Source organism: Hirundo rustica, chromosome 10 (assembly GCF_015227805.2).
Source record: "Hirundo rustica isolate bHirRus1 chromosome 10, bHirRus1.pri.v3, whole genome shotgun sequence".
NCBI lineage: Eukaryota > Metazoa > Chordata > Aves > Passeriformes > Hirundinidae > Hirundo > Hirundo rustica.
In genome coordinates this window covers 8,362,109-8,369,136 of record NC_053459.1, presented here as the reverse complement: position 1 = coordinate 8,369,136, position 7,028 = coordinate 8,362,109, and the positions used below count along the sequence as shown (strand labels likewise).

General features: G+C 40.8%; 1 long non-coding RNA gene across 1 annotated transcript in view; it reads left to right on the top strand.

Annotated features, from left to right (window-relative positions):
- The first annotated feature begins 374 nt into the window (after nt 1–374).
- LOC120757361 (uncharacterized) overlaps nt 375–7,028 on the top strand; it is a 46,371-nt gene continuing 39,717 nt past the window's right edge. Inside the window, exon 1 of the long non-coding RNA XR_005702473.2 lies at nt 375–488. This is a non-coding gene — a long non-coding RNA (uncharacterized LOC120757361). The remainder of the gene's footprint in view (nt 489–7,028) is intronic.

Sequence of the window (7,028 nt, the reverse complement as noted above, 5' to 3'; positions counted from 1 at the left end):
TTCTTCGAACTGACTGCAGTCAAAATTAAATGCTCTGCATCTCAGAAGAGCATATTTGAAACACTGATGTGTTAATTGGAGTGTGTTTGATGTTTTAAGATTATCAGCAAAAAATGTTGTCAGAATGTTGTGCCAGCTCTGAATTACACCATTGTGCCATGCAGAAAACAAATTTCCTTTGGCTGAAGAGAATGAGCTGGATAAGAGGAATGGGAGGCATCACACAGGTATCACCCTGTGGGAGAAGGGAATACAGGTGCCCTTGTCCCTGATCAGTAACAGCTGCGTTAATTACCCAATTCAGCCTTGTCCCTGATGAGTTGCAGCTGTATCCAATAAAAGTGTGATAAAAGGGAGTGGGTTAGCTGCTGAGGGGGGATTCCTGAAGGAGGAGGAGCCTTGTGGAAGAAGAAAGGAGAAAATCATCATGATGATGATGAAGAAGAAGAAGAAGAAGGATCCTGAGGAGGGAGAATCACTGCTGTGAGGTCAGTCTGGGTGTGCAGTCAGAGCCTGTTGTTGGAACCTGCAGTCACAGTCTAGCCAGGTAAAAGCCTGCAGTCAGAGGCTGTAAGGGAAACCTACAGTAGGAGCTTGCTGCTGCCAGAGTTAGTGAATAGTTGGAGTCAGGATGGCTGAGCTGTAAAGAGGAATAAACCAGGACTGTTTTCATGCTGTGATAAACAAGAAGTCTGTGTCTTGGCTCATTTCTACCCTCTAACAAGAGGGCTGTTTCTACCTCACCTATAATTTCTGTCTGACTGCATAATTGCAGAAGAAAGTATAACTATCCCAACGCTTCTGATTGTTCTCAGCCACTTTCAAGAGCTCTTTAAACAACAGATTTCTCTTTCAGTTTTGTGTTTATGTCCTGGCATGACTCATAGCTAAAATTTATACACACTGTGAAGAAGAGGTGTTTTGACTGGATGGGGCTTTTGCCTCTTTGTGTGTGCCTGTGGGATTTCACAGTTTTGTGCTTCCACATTTCTACTGGTTAATTCTCTCTCCTCGTATTTGAGTTGCTTCAGGTCCTTTCCTGGAATGAAGAGATCTGGGTTATTTGTGCCAGAGCTGGTTGTGTTGCTGTTTTGTCTTCCCTGGGTATGTTAAAACCTCTGTCCTCCATTGTACTGGTGCACTGAGCACCTCAAGGGCAAGCTGCATTGCAGCACTCTGAGCCCTCACTGCCATCTCTTCACCAGGTCAAGTGTGATGAAGCTTGGACTGGCTATCTTGATTATTCAGTCAATTAACTGGATTTGCTTATCCTGATTTCTTATTGCCACCTGATTATTTGCCAGACTTTGCTGTGTTCAATGGAGCCATGTGAAAGCCAAGAGGCAACTGGGCCCATTTAGGTTCCTTTTCTTTTTGTCTGATAGAACACTTTGGGTTTTTTTCTCCACTTTCAATTTAAACTTTCAAAATTTCTATTAGAATGGGTAGTGTGACCTCAGGAGAGGTTCTCTCTCTTACTTTCTTATGTTGCGTTTAGCAGAAATTTGGTCTTTTTTGGGTACGTTTTTCCGAAATACTTGGTGTTTTTCAGAGGGACAATAAGCAGGACTGTGTGTGCCAGACAGCATGGCAATTTCAAATCCAGAACATTTGTCATTTCCGTTAATGGAGTGTGACTGAGGGAGGAATTTGATCTGTGAGTTTTAGTTCTGAATCCATCAGTTCTCTTGCTGACTGTTGGTTTTGCATCAGCATAGACCAAAAAAACCATCCTTCATAAATACCTACTGGAGGAACAGTTAAAAAAAAAAACTTAGGGGTCCATGTCCAATATAATTTTGGTTGGAATCTCCCTCTTGCATGCACTCACATCTATTGTAAATCAGTCTTCCTTTCCTGAAGCCAACATTGCATCCTCAATCCACACCAGATGAGGATGTGTCCAGTGTTGTTGATTTTTGTAAGATATTTTCTTTGCTTCCATTGAGTTAACTTTTTTGTACGTGGTTGAGTACTATAAACTGTATTTGGCCTTTGTGAAAGGACAGAAAAGGAAAATGTTGGCTATTGTTTTTGTGATTTACTTCTATTTTTCTGTAAATTCCTGCAAAAACTCCTTATTTGCTTATTTACTTATTTTATTTTTAGTCTGAGTCTCAATTCTTCCTTCTTTTCTTCATCCCTAATTCATTTTTCAGTCAGAAAATAGGACACCTGTCAGCCAATTGTAAGCTGAATTTCTATAATTTACAAAAAGACTGGTCATAAAGTGCTTAAAGCTCTGGGGACTTGGGTACCACCCAGTGCAGAACAGATTAATTTCACGGTGTTTTTCTGCATTTGCACAAATTAAAAATATGAGAATCTGTACTTTGTTTGTTTGAACTTCTTGAATTAAATTTCTTCAAGTCCTTTTGAACTTGGGTTTGGACACTCAGCAATTTCTAATGTCTCCAAATTCCAATTTCAATGCCAGTTGGATGTGCAGGCCTCTTTCTCTGCCTGTATCCCATTAGTTTCTGATGCAAAATAATTAATTTCTGTAACTTTTGTTCCTCCCCAGTTTTCTCCGCTTGGGCATTACTCTTGTTTGCATGTTTCAGACTTAGTGTTCGTATATTACGTGTTATTGCTGGATGAAATGCTAATCTCAGGAGCTTTAATCTTGTGTTCACTCTTCCCTCAAACAGTGCTGGTGCTTCATGTTGGAATTGGTGTTTGAAGAGACAGAACTGTGGCTTTAGGGATCTCTCTTGGTTATTTGAGGGAAACTGTGCTTTGATTAAAAATTCCCAGTGATTCAGTGATGTCATACAATTCAACTGTGCTTAAATTTAGCCAAACCAGTCCAGATAATTTGGGATTTTTTTTTTTTTTTTTAAATTCTCTTCTCCCCTTCCTTGCAGTGAGAGGGGATAGGAGTGTTCACCCCCTTGGCCTTTGTAGAACATTCCTGTGAAGACAATACCTTTCAAACCTGCTGAAACATGGAAAACCCACAAATGGAAAATTTTGGGGCCAGAAAGAATAGCTATAACAATAGTTTGGTGACTCAGAACTCACTGAATCACATCTTCCTCTAGGGTTTAGATGTCCCTGAATGGGGTCAAGCTGCCAATTGATGACTTTGCCTGTAGCAAGTTTTGCCATTTATAAAATGGTTCCTTGCAGTTCCCATGATGTTTTTACATGCAAGAAACTGTTCTGAGTTAAGCCATCTCTTCATGGCTGGCACTGTACAGGAGTTTACCTGATCATTTTCTTAATGACTGAATTACAGCTTTTGGGTTTTCCACAAAATTTTGCTGCTAAGTGGTGTGTGGTGGTGTTTTGGGTTTTTTAATTCCCTAATTATTTTTTTCTACTTTGGTAAATTTAGATGGGTCTTCTACTCTGCACTTAGCAGTTCAGTCAAAACTGCTCTGGTTAGGCACCCTCTGTGGTTAATGAAGTGAAATAGGAGCCTTCCTGACTGCATTTATAATCAATTATATAATAGTTGATTTTGAGATTGGTGTATCAGCTTCTGGTGTACCTCTGCCCACTGACCAGGTAGGCTACCATTTATTTACTTCACTTTTTCAACTTAATAGGAAGGACTTTTACATATGAAAGCAGTACTATGTAACGCTTAGAAGAACAGATTATTTTTGTTTAAGATTTCTTCATGGTCATAATTTCTTTATGTACTAAACTTAATAGATACAACAATAACTTGGGGAGTTAGTCTGGTTTTCTGTTCTGAGATGTGAATCATTGGTTTGTAGGTACTTGAGGGCTGACGATGCATCTTTACTACAGGAGGACAGTTTACTAAGTATCTAGTAGCTGTTGGCTAGTTTCTTGCCTTTTCATGCCACCATAATTTGATAAACTGCAGAATATCTTGAACCGATTCCCTGTTTTGGTGAACTAGAACTGAGTCAATGGTGTGACCAAGGCCAAAGCAGGTAACAGTCTGAACTGGCTGTTGCTGCCTGCTGGCATAGATCACTTGAATAGATCAGCCCTGTGGTGCCTAGATTAAATAAAGACAAGTTGGAAATGATCTACATTTCAAAGGCTGTACTGAAATTGGGAAGTAATTCTTTTGTTCTTGCTGCCTGCCCTTTCAAAAAGAATCACTGCAATTATATGGTTCTCCTTGTATTAATAAAGATTGCAAAGGTAAAGGCACAGTAGTACCTGGCTGGATTTAGCAGACTCTGGAAACAGACTCTTTGCCTTTCCTGCATTTATTCCATAAAGGACGGCTAATGTACAACAGTGTTTTTTCCAGAGACCGTGCCTAGCTCACATGTACAACTTTTCCATTCTAGAACTAATTAGTTTTGGTTGAGTAACTCATCAACATTAAGTAACAATAAGAATCATATTTCCAGGAACACTTTCCTTGTTACAGAAAATTGGAGTCAACTGTGGAAGTGTGGTAACTGAATCTAGTTACTTTTTACAGAGTTTTTTTGTTAAAGACAGAGTTTCCTCCTGTAATATGAAGTCTTTTAAATACAGCTGATTGGGTGATTTGGTTGTAGTTGTAAAATTTTAGATTTCCTTGAATGTAAAGTTTCATTGCTATTCATTAATAGAAAGATTTGCATATTCTGAAAACCTTCCCAGTATGAGGGGCACTTCTGCTAACAGAGAAAATTTTAAGAAAGCTCTTCTCTGGAATCTTTCAAGAACAGATTAGATAAGTGTTGGGTCTGGGTGGAGCTCTGAAAATCCCTCCAGTTTCACACTTGCTGTGAGCCATGCAATCTGTTTAGTCCATTTATGTTACACAGGACTGCAGCTGGTTTCAGTTACAAAAGTTTTGTTTACCCTGACTGGGCTTCAATCTTCAATTTAGGGGCAGATTCTGCCGCTGAAGAACCATATACAGCACCCCTATCCCTGAAAGTCAGCCTGGAATTGCTCTTTCATCATCTAAGCATCTGGCTAGTGTCTACTACCTGCTATCAGAGAGAAATTTCAGCCCTTCCTCTTTTGTGCCTGTTTTCTCTTTGCTCTCTGTGGCAGAGGATGCACCTTCTGCTGGTTTTTACCTTCCTGGAGGCTGCTTGCCTCAGTCTCCTCCTTTCCTCAGTTATTACTGGCCTGCCTCTGAGGAGGATGCAAGGATGTATGTCTTGAGGTCTGAATTTTGGGGTGTTTAAACACTCTTGGGTAAATGATTTCTGCATATCCTCCCTTTTTGGTCTCTCTTGAGACTCTTCTGCTGCAGTTCTGCTTTGATTTCACACTCTGTCCATTTACAGTCAGACAAGATTCCAGTAAAATGAATGGATTCCCCTGATGCACTGTGGGATGTGTTTCTTTTGAATGGTCTCATGTTCTTTGTGACTTCTTTTTTTTCATTGCTCAGAAAAGAAGGGAGAAAGGTGAAGACCTTGGGCTATTACATTTCTCAGTTGTCTCCTTGCTTTTCATTTTAACTTTCACTTCTTGTCTTTCATCATTATACCACCCAAATGTGCTTAGGTCAAAACTAAATGCTTCACCCTTTCACTGTTCACCTTCAGGCTTTGCTGCAGAAGCCACAGTTCAGCACAACAACTTCATGGCAAGGGAAAGCAGGTATTGAGGGATAAAAGAGCCTAACCACTTTTTTGGTGGTGGTGTGTTTTTTGGTTTTTTTTTTTTCCTCCCTTCCTCTGCTTGGACTGTCTGTTGTTAGTTTACTTACCACTAGAATACACAAGTGAGAAGCTTATTGACCCATTGAGGCCTGCCCTTATTAACCCGGAAAAAATCTAATCAACCAATCCATCACCACTGTGAACTAACAAGTTCAATTGGTGGCTGCAGCTTCTGGTTTCTTCCACAAACATGGATCTGAGTCTCCTTTGAACTGGCCATTGCTGTTTACGTTCCTTGCTGAGTGTGTTCATTTGTTGCTCAACTCAGCTGTGTGATGAGTGGATAAATCTTGTCTGATCCTTGCTACAGCCTCATGTTTAACTTTGTGCTGCCTTCTTTATGGCACCAACTTAATTCAAAGAGCTTAGTGATATGAACTTGCCAACTTCCTTTAATGCACATGTACCACATTGTTCACGATGTCAGAGAAGCAGTGTTCATTTCTTGAGCTGACTTTAGTGAGGTTTTCTATCTGCATACAGCCAGAGTTACCCTGAGTTGACCACACTTGTGAATCCACTTTCAGCTTTGCAGAGGAGAGCAGCTACAGTGGCAGGCAGAACAGAAAAGGGGCACAGTGACCTTATAACAGCTCTTGTCTCGGGCTCTCTGTGCTAATCCAGTCAAATCAGTCTTGAATATCCACATTTCTGACTGAGACAGTCACCTGTCCTGTGCTCAGCCCATCAGCCACAGTTCCAGAGAAGCTGAGTTGAAAATACCCTGTAACTTTTCCTGTTTTTCTCCTGTTCATTCCACAATGCCCAACACCTTCTTTATTTACAGAGCCTATAGGAATTGTCTACTGGGGAAGCTTTCCACCAGCACAACAGAGTGTTAAATCCCAAGGAATGGCACACAGAGAGAAGGGTTCTGTAGCTTTAACTTCTACAGCTCTGTTTTCATGCGACAGCTATTTCAGGAGAACAGGAATGTCACTAGCCTGAAGTGGGGGTTAATATAATGACAGCAGGTCCTGTTGTTCTGACTGGCTGTGTGGATGCACTCTGGATCTCAGGCTGAATTTCAGCTGGAGTCGAGGGACTCTTGTTGGGCAGAGAGAAGAAACCATAATTAATGGAAGAAAAAGAAACAAGGCAAGAAAGAAACAGCAAATGTAGACCAGCAGTTTTCCTGGGCACTGTAGGTTTCCAGAACTGCCCAAGAGCAGTCACACCTTATCTCTTCTCACATCTGGGCCACCTTATCTCTTCTCACATCTGGGCCAAACCTTTAGTTCATGTGGAAAGGGTACAGCTGCATGATGCCAAAGCAGCAAGTGAGGATCCAGCTCCCCAGTTTTCCTTTTGCTGGTTACTGTGCATTGCATGCCATGTTTTCCAGGCAATGTGTTTCCTATTTGCATAGCTGTTTATATTTTAAACAATCCTATCTCAGAGCAACAATGTGTACTTGCTTTTTAA